The sequence below is a fragment of the Dama dama genome, chromosome 18, assembly GCF_033118175.1.
Source record: "Dama dama isolate Ldn47 chromosome 18, ASM3311817v1, whole genome shotgun sequence".
Lineage (NCBI taxonomy): Eukaryota > Metazoa > Chordata > Mammalia > Artiodactyla > Cervidae > Dama > Dama dama.
Window position 1 is genome coordinate 71808980 of NC_083698.1, and position 13512 is coordinate 71822491.

Consider the following 13512-nt stretch of genomic DNA (forward strand, 5'->3'; position numbering starts at 1 on the left):
GTTTATTTGACTATTTGGGACATCTGTTGGAGATTTTTTTCTCTTTTGGGTCTTTTAAGTTTTATTAATTTTATATATATATATATATATATATATAAATACTGATACTTTTCTGTTGAAGCTTATCTATAGAATAGCTATAGATATAGATATCAATATCCTATTGAATCTTTTTACTGAGGTTTTTTAATTTTTACTAATATAGTTATTAACTTGTGTGCATGGGCTCAGTTGCTCAGTCATGTCTGACTCTGCAACTCCATGGACTGTAGCTCACTAGGCTCCTCTGTCCATGGGATTTTCCTGGTGAGAATACTGGAGTGGGTTGCCATTTCCTCCTCTAGCTGATCTTCCCAAACCAGGGATTGAACCTACATCTCCTATATTGGCAGGCAGATTCTTTACCACTGAGCCACCTGGGAAGCCCCCTACTTATTAACCTATTATTACCTATTTCACAACATTTTGCTTTTTTGTTGTTGGTTGAGTTTATTTTCTTTATTGTCTTTTTTGGTGAATTTTGATCTTTCTCTTTTTACTTAGATATAGGAAAATTAGATTGAGGAGATTACTTGATTTAATTTGCATAGAATTATAGAAATAGCTGATTATGTGTGAACAACCAGTTTTTGATAATAGGATTGCTGCTTCTGGCATGGGAGGAGAAGGTTTGATTTTCAAGATGATGGGTTGGAACACAAACTCAAGCATACTGTCTTGAGATTTATTAGGTAATATGTCCTCTGACTTTTAAAACCCAATATCCTCTATTAAGTTATCTCTGGTCTCAAAAGCACGTCATGTGACACCCAAAACTCACGCATCCTAAGAGTGATAGGTAGGAGTAAGGAGAGAGTCAACTCTAAATGCAGTATGTGGCCCATGCAGTTCTGTCATATCTCAACTCCTGTTTCCTTCCACCTGATGGACAGACTTGAAATAGTCTGTGCCTTTCTCATCCCTGTGCATTTTGTGTGATCTGCATTACTCCTTCAGCTTACTTTGAATTATCAAGTCTCCATTTTCCTAGAAGCCATTGTCCTTTTATACACTCTACAGAATGATAGTTGGGGCTTTCCAGGTGTCACAGTGATAAAGAATCTGCCTGCCAACGCAGAAGATGCAAGAGATGAGGATTTGATCCCTGGGTCAGGAAGATCCCTTGGAGTAGGAAATGGCAACCCATTCCAGTATTCTTGCCTGGAAAATTCCATGGAGAGAGGAGCTTGGAGGGCTATACTCCATGGGATTGCAGAGTTGGACATGATTGAGTGACTGAGCACAGCCATACAAAATAATACTTACTATCAATAGTTACTTAGTACAAAGATCAGGGCTTCCCAGGTGGTGCTGGTGGTAAAGAGTCTGCCTGCCAGTGCAGGAGACATAAGAGACACTGTTTCAGTCCCTGGGTTGGGAAGATCCCCTGAGGAGGGCATGGCAACCCACTCCAGTATTCTTGCCTGGAGAATTCCATGGAAAGAGGAACATGGTAGGTTACAGTCCATAGAGTTACAAAGAGTCGGACATGATTGAGGCGACTTAGCATGTAATAGTACAAAGATCAGCCTCCCGTATGTTCTTGTTTGGTCTACCAGTTTGTGTGTGCTGACTCATTATTAAGGAAGAATAGTCTCCTGGTGAGGACCCCAAGACAAATTTCCCTATATTGAATGGGCATTAATGTGGGTCTCTTGCTTACCTTGTAGGACAAACCCAGCCATGCATCTCAAGGATACCACTCTCTTATCATAAGATTCATTTCATGTGGGCTACGCTGAACACATGTAACTATTACACAGAGACATTGGGGAATATAAAAGGGAGTATATTTAAGATTCAGCCCTCATGGAGTTTACTATTGCAGGGTGAATGCCAAGAGGGATCCCACTGGAAGAGAGAATACAGAACAAGGGGAAGTTCTGTGAATGACATTGTGTTTCACCTGGGCTTTGAAAAATGGATAGAATGTGGTCATGGAGACTGGGGAGTGAACACTTCAAGCAGAAGAAATAGCATGGCTTAACCTTTATCATCTTTCCAAGTTTCTTTCATCTGGTTATCTCAACTTTCTTCATAAATTCCTTGAGATGTAAATATTATTATTAAATTATAAAATCATATCCTTATATTATTATCTTCAGTTATATTATTTTATGATACAATCTTCTAAAGATCTTGCATTGGATTCAATATTCAGTCTATTAGCTTATAATTCAGAAACTACTTAATTTTTCAAGCATTAAAAGAATATTCAATGCCTATGAAATCATCCCATTTTAGACATAAGTCAACCTGGACTATATTCGTATAATTAAAAACAATTAGCTTGGACTCTCTTTACTCTAATTGGTCAGTTTCTGGGTATTGTGCAAACCCAGCAACGAACTTTTATTTTGACTCTTTATATTAATGTAAAAAAATTATGCTTAAGAATACAGGGAAGAATGATTCCAGGGTGTTTCGCCATGTGTTGCAATGGTCTTTGTTTCCTTCCAGTATACTTATCTCCGAACCCATCATTTTATTGGCTCCATGGTCATAAACGTTTTCAGGAAGTGCTTTCTGAAACAATAAATACCTCTTTGCTCCATTATCAAAAAGTTCCCTGCTTTTCATGCTGCATTTTGTTTTGGCTGCATTCAGGGTCAAAAAGAGGAGGCTTTGTTGATCAGGTTTACGTACTAAAACCTGAAATTTAGCAATCTGAAAAGTGAGAATAATTTGATATTTCTCTTTTTATGAATATTTAGAAATGTTTGTTTCTAGCTTTCACTTAGGTGTAATTTTCTCTAAGGATAAAAATAATCATAACATTAAGAAAGAGTAACAGCATCTTGGTCCTTATAGTCTCTGATGTGCCTCAGTGCTTTATTCTCACCATGACATGGGCACTCTCAGGCTCATTTTCCAGGGGAAGAAACAGAATCTTGGAGAGAACAGGTGACTTCTTCCAGGTGTTAGGGCCATTAACTCCAGTCTTTCCCACTCTTCCCCAACTGAAAGACCATTTTTCAACTTCAAAAGAAAACAAACAAAATCAACAAAATTCTCTTTTCTACCTCTGGATTCAAATGACAGTTACATTTTGCCCAAGAATATTGAGCAATCTCAAATGACTTTTTTTTTTTTTTGGCCCTGAACACTGGAGATGAGCCACCAGTTATTATAACAAAACTGGTCATTGCTCTCGCCAAAGTATTTCATCAGCTTCTGGCGTCTTCTTATATCTTGATATGCTTATCCAGCATGACTGATGGCTTGGTTCTTAATAAGTAGGCTAGTTAAGCAGAGCAGTTAATGACAGGAGAAATTTTTTTTGGCTCCAGGGCTCGGCATGCACAGACAGGACCCTGCGTGAATTCCCCCAGCATGTGACGATAAGATGCTTCTAGTCTGCCAGCATCAAGCAGCTTCATTAATTAAAAACACATTGCATGTTATCACAAAAGATTGATTTTTCTAGGAAGAATTACCCTTTGGTATTTACGATGAGCATGAAGAAAAACAGATAATAAGGCTGCAGACATAACTTTCTTTAATTTAGGACAGCAAATATTTAAGATTAGGATTAAGACTTCAGGAAAGAGCCTTTAGTTATCATTTTGCAAAGAAACTATTTGGACAGTTGTTTTCCTTTGTTTAGGCTGGTTCTGAAGGGTAAACATTTACTCAGCCATATAGGGCCTCTGTGATTTAATATGATATGGCCCTAAAGTATAAAACACGGAGTTGAGTACAGTACTTCATCCTTTTGTGCTTAAAACAGAACAATGCAAAATAAACAATAAATGAGGGAATAAAAAATTTACAAAGCTGCCAAACACTGAAAAAAATCTAGCAGAATCAAGATATTTCTTTGAAGGACATTATTGATATTTTCAGTGAGAAGAGCAATGTTCTGAGTTTGAGTTTCAAAGCAGTATGTTATTAAGAGGACCCACCCCATAGCACTGATGTAGAACTTAGAAATTGGAATCCAAATCTGTAAGAGTTGGCTGACACATGTCCAACTCTACGTAAACATTTCCAATATCCTGTCTGGCAGTTTTGTAGCTCCTGCTTTAATTTCACCTCAGACCTCATTAGGTTACAAAACTTGCATTAAAACTAGAAGAATTCCAACTGACAAAGAGTCCTCCTTAAAAAATTAAAATGATATTTTTTGCTCCCTGGTGTAAACCATTTAGGCTTGAAGACTTATACCATCTCCTACCCAAGTGTCCTATCCTCACACTAAGTCTACTTCTCATGGTTTAAAGATATTTCCCAGACCTCTTTAACATCTGGGGTCTCTTCTTCACATGTGGCGGTTTGCCAGTGACTCAAAATCAAGCATAATAATCCGATAGTAAAGACAATGAAACATCACGTTCTTAGGTATCTACTACTTACATATATTAAAACTATCTCACTAGAGTTTAGATGTTTATGTATAGATTTCATGGTATTTCCAAGTCTGAAATGATAGTATGCCCTTCTATAGCATTCCTCCATGAATTGCTCTTTAAATAATTCCCCTACTGCATGGGTCTAATTGAGCTGGAAGACCAAGGGCAGGCATGCTGCTTTTACCCTATTAAACACTGCCTCATTCTTTTCAACCCTTTCTTTCAGCCATATAAAATATTTAAAAATCTGACTTTATCATCCATTACCTATGTGCCTTTGCTGTAAGTCATCTGTTGACCTGCCTTTTGTGTTCTGCTGTAGCTACTGGGGGCAAATGTTCAAGCAGCTGCCCTAACTCCATAGTTACTGGGTTGTAATAATATAAGGAAAAGCAATTGCAAAATTTTCTACTTAAAAAGTTATGACACTGATATGGAGTATTTGCATTAGATACATCAAACACTAGAATCTTTAAATTTTTCCTCCTCTGTCTATTTTCCTCCTCTGTCTATACAAACAGTCTGGGCATGATGCAATATTAAACTGCAAGAAAAACATTTATTATTCTTATGTTTTGACTTGCTCTGTAGATTCTTTGCGATTTTTTTCTTTCCCCCCCTTTTTTCCTCCCCTCTGTTGTAGTTGTTGATTTTATTGGCACTATGAAATCTAATTAAGCTTTTGAGCTTTTTTTTTTTTTTCCTCAGTCACATTTTTTACTACTATTATAAACCTCTGCCTCTACATTGGGCTCTTACTGTCCTTTGTGGTTTTCCTTTTTTCTCTCTTTTTTTTTAATTTTAATTTTTTAAACCTATTACTACTTTTCTACATTTATTCCTTTGTTTTCCTTTCCTACTGTTCTTTTCCCCTTGCAGTTAACCTTTAATTATATAAATCTTCTTCATCTTCCTCAGTTTAACTTTGCATATCTATTATTTCTTTCTTTCCTTTCCTCTCAACATAATTGTTAGTTTTACTTTCGTTGCTTTATTCCCCAGTTGGCACCTTGCTCTAGTTTTTCCAGTTTGTGCTTTAGTTAATTTTGTTCTGGTAAATATAATTTTTGGTTTCCTTTGTTTTCTAGGTTGATCTACTGTACTTTACTTTACTTGGACTGTTTTGATTTTCCTTATGGGCGTATATGTATATGTGTATATTCAGTCACACTTTTTATTGTTGCTGTAAACCTCTGCCTCTATGTTAGACTTTTGCAGTTCTGTGGAGTTTTCCTTCTTTTTCTTTCTTCTTTAATTTTTTTTCTTTTCTTTTTATTTTAATTTAAATTTTTAATTTTTTAAAAAGCCTATTATATTATTATTACATTTATTCCTTTGTTTTCCTTTCCTACTGTTCTTTTCCCCTTGCAGTTAATCTTTAATGTATATAAATCTTCTTCATCTACCTCTATTTAACTTTGCATATCTATTTTTTCTTTCCTTTCCTCTCAACATATTTGTTAGTTTTATTTTCATTGCTTTATTCCCCACTTGGCACCTTGCTTTAGTTTTGTTTTCCAGTTTGTGCTTTAGTTAGTTTTGTTCTTAACTGGTAAATATAATTTTTGATTTACTTTGTTTACCATGTCAACCTAATGTATTTTATTTTTGTTGGACTGTTTTGACTTGTTCATAGGCATATATATGCATAGTCCATTATTTTAAGTATTATTTGCTTGATTTTGTAACTGGGATTTGTCTGGGGATCATCTTTGGTTCCTCATTTTTAGATACTTGTTTCAATCTCACTTAGTGTCATAACAAACCACTTGTGGAATCTTTGTTCCTGACTAGAGATCAACCCCTGAGCCTTTGGAGTGAGAGTACTGGCTCCAAGACCCTAGACTACCAGAAAAATAGCCCTAGGAAGTATCAAATAGTGAGAACTCACACAAAGGAAGCCACTTGAATACAAGACATGGCATCACCCAACCACAAGTTTCATCCTGTGTAGGACACCTCATCTAAACAATAAACAAAACAAAAATACAAACCCAATCATCAGCAGGCAGAATTACCACCTCATTCAACCTTGCCCATCAGAGGAAAAACAAAGAAACAAACAAAAACTCAGCACAAATCTCACCCTATATGAAGCTTACACAAACCACTGAACCAATCTTAGTAGAGTGGAAATCAAAAGGAAGAAAGAATTCAACCATGAAGCCCGGGAAAAGGAGACTGCAAACACAATAAGTTTGAAAAAAAATGATGCCATGGCTAATTCATGTCAATGTATGACAAAAACCACTACAATATCGTAAAGTAATTGGCCTCCAACTAATAAAAATAAATGAAAAAAAAAAAAAAGAAAAAAGAAAAAAATGATGAAAAGGCAGAGAAAGACTACATAAATGAAGGAACAAACTAGAAACACAGAAATTCAAATAAACGAAGAGGAAAATAGGCAAACTTCCTGAAAAACAATTCAGAATAATGATAGTAAAGGTGATCAAAAACCTTGAAAACAAAATGGAGAAAAAGCAAGAATCAATTAACAAAGACATAAAATTAAAGACTAAACATACAGAGACAAACAACACAGTTACTGAAATTAAAAATACTCTAGAAGGAATCAATAGCAGAATATCTGAAGCAGAAGAATGAATCAGTGAGTTGGAAGATAAAATGGTGGAAATAAACTTCTGAAGAGCAGAATACAGTAAAAAGAATGAGAAGAATTGAGGGTAGTCTCAGAGACCTCTGGGACAACATTAAATGCACCAACACTTGAATTATAGGGGTCCCATAAGAAAAAGAGAAAAAGAAAGGTTAAGAGAAATTTTTTGAAGAGATTATAGTTGAAAATTTCCCCAATATGGAAAAGAAAATAGTCAATCAAGTCCAAGAAGATCAAAGAGTCCCATTCAGGTTAAGCCCAAGGAGAAACATGCCAAGACGCATACTAATCAAACTAACAAAAACTAAACACAAAGAAAGAACATTAAAAGCAGCAAGGGAGATGCAACAAGTAATATACAAGGGAAACCCCATACGCTTAACAGCTGATCTTTCAGCAGAAACCCTATAGGCCAGAAGGAAATGGCAAGATATATTTAAAGTACTGAAAGGGAAGAATCTACAACCAAGATTACTCTACTCAGCAAGGATCTCATTCAAAATTGATGGAGAAATAAAAAACTTTTCAGACAAGCAAAAGTTAAGAGAATTCAGTACCACCAAACCAGCTTTACAACAAATATTAAAGGGACTTATATAGTCAAGAAATACAGGAGAAGAAAAAAGATCTGCAAAACCAACCCCAAACAATTAAGAAAATGGCAATAGGAACATATATATCAGTAATTACTTTAAATGTAAATGGATTAAATGCTGGAACCAAAAGACACAGACTGGCTGAATGGATACAAAAACAAGATCCATATGCATGCTGTCTACAAGAAACCCACTTCATACCTAAAAATACATATAGACTGGAAGTGAGAGGATGGAAAAATATATTCCATGCAAATGGGAAGCAAAGGAAGCTGGTGTAGCAATCCTCATATCAGACAAAATAGACCTTGAAATAAAGAAGAATACAAGACTTAAGGAATAACACTACATAATGATCAAGGGATCAATCCAAGAGGAAGACATAACAATTGTAAATATCTATGCACCCAACATAGAAGCCCCTCAATACATAAGACAAACACTAACAGACGTAAAAGGAGAAATCAACAGTAACACAATAATAGTAGGACATTTTAACACCCCACTCACACCAATGGACAGATCATCAAAACAGAAAATTAATAAGGAAGCACAAGTCTTAAATGATACATTAGTTGAAGTGGATCTCATTGATGTCTTCAGGACATTCCATCCAAATGCAGAAGAATACACCTTCTCAAGTGCACATGGAACATTCTCTAGGATTGACCACATCTTGGGTCATGAATCAAACCTCAGTAAATTTAAGAAAATTGAAATCATATCAAGCATCTTCTCTGACCACAATGCTATGAGACTAGATATCAATTACAAGAAAAACAAAACAAAACAAAACAAAAACTGTAAGAAACACAAACACAAGGAAATTAAACAACACGTTTCTAAATAACCAACAGGTTACTGAAGAAATCAAAAGGGAAATAAAAAAATTTCTAGAAACAAATGATAAGAAAAACATGACAACTCAAGACCTATGGGATGCAGCCAAAGCAGTTCTAAGAGGGAATTTTATAGCAATACAATCCTACCTCATGAAACAAGAAAAACATCGAATAGACAATACGCCTAAAATAACTGGAAAAAAATAACAAAATACCCCAAAATTAGTAGAAGGAAGTAAAGATCTGAGAAGACATAAATGAAAAAGAAATGAAAGAAACAATAGTGAAGATTAGTAAAACCAAAAACTGGTTCTTTGAGAAGATAAACAAAGTTGACAGACCTTTAGCCAGTCTCATCGAGAAAAAAAGAGAAGAATCAAATCAACAAAATTAGAAATGAAAAAGGAGAGGTTACAACAGACAATATAGAAATACAAAGGATTATAAGAGACTATTATGAAGAACTATATGGCAATAAAATGGATAATCTGGAAGAAATGGACAGATTCTTAGAAAAGTTCAATCTTCCAAGCCTGAACCAGGAAGAAATGGAAAGTATGAACAACACAATTACAAGCACTGAAATGGAAGCTGTGATCAAAAATCTCCCAAAGAACAAAAGCCCAGGACCAGATGGCTTCACAGAATTCTATCAAACATTTAGAGAAGAGCTAATGCCTGTCCTTGTAAAACGCTTCCAAAAATTTGCAGAGGAAGGAACACTTCCAAATGCATTCTACCAGGCCATCATCACCCTAATACTGAAACCAGACAAAGACAACACAAAGAAAGAAAACTACAGGCTAATATCACTGATAAGCATAGATGCAAAAATCTTCAACAAAATTTAGCAACACATCAAAAAGCTCAAAGACCATGATCAAGTTGAGTTTATTCCAGAAGTGCAAGGATTCTTCAATATACAAAAATCAATCAATGTTATACATCATATTAACAAACTGAAAGATAAAAGCCGTACGATAATTTCAATAGATGCAGAAAAAGCCTTTGACAAAATTCAGCACCAATTTATGGTTAAAACTCTTCAAAAATGGGCATAGAAGGAACCTACCTCAACATAGCAAAGGCCATATATGATAAGCTTACAGCAAACATTATTCTCAACGGTAAAAAACTGAAAGCATTCCCCCTAACATTAGGAACAAGACAAGGGTGTCCACTTTCACCACTGTTATTCATCATAGTTCTGAAAGTCCTAGCTACAGCAATCAGAGAAGAAAGAGAAATAAAAGGAATCCAGATTGGAAAGGAAGAAGTAAGACTCTCACTATTTGCGGATGACATGACACTGTACATCGAAGACCTTAAAGATAGTATCAGAAAATTACTGGAGCTAATCAGTGAATTTAGCAATTTTGCTGTAGACAAAATCAGTACACAGAAATCACTGGCATTTCTATATACTAACAATGAATAATAAGAAAGAGAAATTAAGGAATCAATCCCATTCACCATTGTAACAAAAAGAATTAAGTATCTAGGAATAAACTTACCTAAGGAGACAAAAACTGTACACAGAAAATTATAAGACACTGATGAAAGAAATCAAAGATGACATAAACAGACGAAGAGATATTCCATGTCCCTGGGTAGGAGGAATCAATATTATGAAAATGACTATATTACCAAATGCAACTTACAGATTCAATGTCAATAAAGTCAGTTCAGTCACTCAGTCATATCCGACTTTTGCAACCCCATGGACTACAGCACACCAGGATTCCCTGTCCATTACCAACTCCCAGAGCTTACTCAAACTCATGTCCATTATTGGTGATGTCATCCAACTATCTCATCCTCTGTCATTTTCTTCACCTACCACATTCAATATTTCACAGCATCAGGGTCTTTTCTAGTGAATCAGTTCTTCGCATCAGGTGGCCAAGTTACTGGAGTTTCAGCTTCAACATCAGTCCTTCCAAAGAATATTCAGGACTGATTTCCTTTAGGATGGACTGGTTGGATCTCCTTGCTGTCCAAGGGACTCTCAAGAGTCATCTCCAAGACCACAGTTCAAAAGCATCAATTTTTTGGTGCTCAGCTTTCTTCACAGTCGAAATCTCACATCCATACATGACCACTGGAAAAACCATAGCCTTGACTAGACGGACCTTTGTTGGCAAAGTAATGTCTCTACTTTTGAATATGCTGTCTAGGTTGGTCATAACATTCCTTCCAAGGAGTAAGCATCTTTTAATTTCATGGCTGCAGTCACCATCTACAGTGATTCTGGAGCCCCCAAAAATAAAGTCTGACACTGTTTCCACTGTCTCCCCATCTATTTCCCATGAGGTGATGGGACCAGATGCCATGATCTTAGTTTTTTGAATGTTGAGCTTTAAGCCAACTTTTTCACTCTCCTCTTTCACTTTCATCAAGAGGCTTTTTAGTTCCTCTTCACTTTCTGCCATAAGGGTGGTGTCATCTGCATATCTGAGGTTATTGATATTTCTCCCAGCAATCTTAATTCCAGCTTGTGCTTCTTCCAGCCCAGCGTTTCTCATGATGTACTCTGCATATAAGTTAAATAAGCAGGGTGACAATATATAGCCTTGACGTACTCCTTTTCCTATTTGGAACCAGTCTATTGTTCCATGTCCAGTTCTAACTGTTGCTTCCTGACCTGCATACAGGTTTCTCAAGAGGCAGGTCAGGTGGTCTGGTATTCCCATCTCTTTCAGAATTTTCCACAGTTTATTGTGATCCACACAGTCAAAGGCTTTGGCATAGTCAATAAAGCAGAAATAGATGTTTTTCTGGAACTCTCTTGCTTTTTTGATGATCCAGCAGATATTGGCAATTTGATCTCTGGTTCCTCTGCCTTTTCTAAATCCAGCTTGAACATCTGGAAGTTCTCAGTTCACGTATTGCTGAAGCCTGGCTTGGAGAATTTTGAGCATTACTTTGCTAGCGTGTGAGATGAGTGCAATTGTGCAGTAGTTTGAGCATTCTTTGGGATTGCCTTTCTTAGGGATTGGAATGAAAACAGATCTTTTCCAGTCCTGTGGCCATTGTTGAGTTTTCCAAATTTGCTGGCATATAGAGTGCAGCACTTTCACAGCATCATCTTTCAGGATTTGAAATAGCTCAACTGGAATTCCATCACATCCACTAGCTTTGTTGGTAGTGATGCTTTCTAAGGCCCACTTGGCTTCACATTCCAGGATGTCTGGCTCTAGGTGAGTGATCACACCATCGTGATTATCTGGGTCGTGAAGTTCTTTTTTGTACAGTTCTTCTGTGTATTCTTGCCACCTCTTCTTAGTATCTTCTGCTTCTGCTAGGTCCATACCATTTCTGTCCTTTATTGAGCCCATTTGTGCATGAAATGTTCCCTTGGTATCTCTAATTTTCTTGAAGAGATCTCTACTCTTTCCCATTCTGTTGTTTTCCTCTATTTCTTTGCATTGATCGCTGAGGAAGTCTTTCTTATCTCTCCTGGCTATTCTTTGGAACTCTGCATTCAAATGGGAATATCCTTCCTTTTCTCCTTTGCTTTTTGCTTCTCTTCTTTTCACAGCTATTTGTAAGGCCTCCTCAGACAACCATTTTGCCTTTTTGCATTTCTTTTCCATGGGGATGGTCTTGATCCCTGCCTCCTGTACAATGTCACAAACCTCCATCCATAATTCATCAGGCTCTCTGTCTATCAGATCTAGTCACTTAAATCTATTTCTCACTTCCACTGTATATTCATAAGGGATTTGTTTAGGTCATACCTGAATGGTCTAATGGTTATCCCTACTGTCTTCAGTTTAAGTCTAAATTTGGCAGTAAGGAGTTCATGACCTGAGCCACAGTCATCTCCAGGTCTTGTTTTTGCTGACTGTACAGAGCTTCTCCATCTTTTGCTGCAAAGAATATAATCAATCTGATTTCGATGTTGGCCATCTGGTGATGTCCATGTGTAGAGTCTTCTCTTGTGTTGTTGGAAGAGGGTGTTTGCTATGACCAGTGCGTTCTCTTGGCAAAACTCTATTAGCCTTTGCCCTGTTTCATTCCATACTCCAAGGCCAAATTTGCCTGTTACTCCAGGTGTTTCTTGACTTCCTACTTTTGCATTCGAGTCCCCTATAATGAAAAGGACATCTTTTTTGGGTGTTAGTTCTAAACAGTCTTGTAGGTCTTCATAGAATCGTTCAACTTCGGCTTCTTCAGCGTTACTGGTTGAGGCATAGGCTTGGATTACCATGATATTGAATGGTTTGCTTTGGAAATGAACAGAGATCATTCTGTTCTTTTTGAGATTGCATCCAAGTACTGCATTTCGGACTCTTTTGTTGACTATGATGGCTACTCCATTTCTTCTAAGGGATTCCTGCCCACAGTAGTAGAAATAATGGTCATCTGAGTTAAACTCACCCATTCCAGTCCATTTTAGTTTGCTGATTCCTAGAATGTTTACATTCACTCTTGCCATCTCCTGTTTGACCACTTCCAATTTGCCTTGATTTATGGACCTAACATTCCAGGTTCCTATGCAATATTGCTCTTTACAGCATTGGACCTTGCTTCTATCACCAGTCCCATCCACAACTGGGTATTATTTTTGCTTTGGCTCATCCCTTCATTCTTTCTGGAGTTATTTCTCCTCTGATCTCCAGTAGCATATTGGGCACCTACCAACCTGGGGAGTTCCTCTTTCAGTATCCTATCATTTTGCCTTCTCATACTGTTCATGGGGTTCTCAAGGCAAGAATACTGAAGTGGTTTGCCATTCCCTTCTCCAGTGGACCACATTCTGTCAGACCTCTCCACCATGACCTGACCATCTTGGGTGGCCCCACATGGCATGGCTTAGTTTCATTGAGTTAGACAAGACTGTGGTCCTGTGGTCAAGTTGGCTAGTTTTCTGTGATTATGGTTTTAGTGTGTCTGCCCTCTGATGCCCTCTTGCAACACCTACCATCTTACTTGGGTTTCTCTTACCTTGGACGTGGGGTATCTCTTCACAGATGCACCAGCATAGCATAGCCCCTACTCCTTACCTTGGACGAGGGGTATCTTCTCATGGCTGCCCCTCCTGACCTTGAACGTGGAGT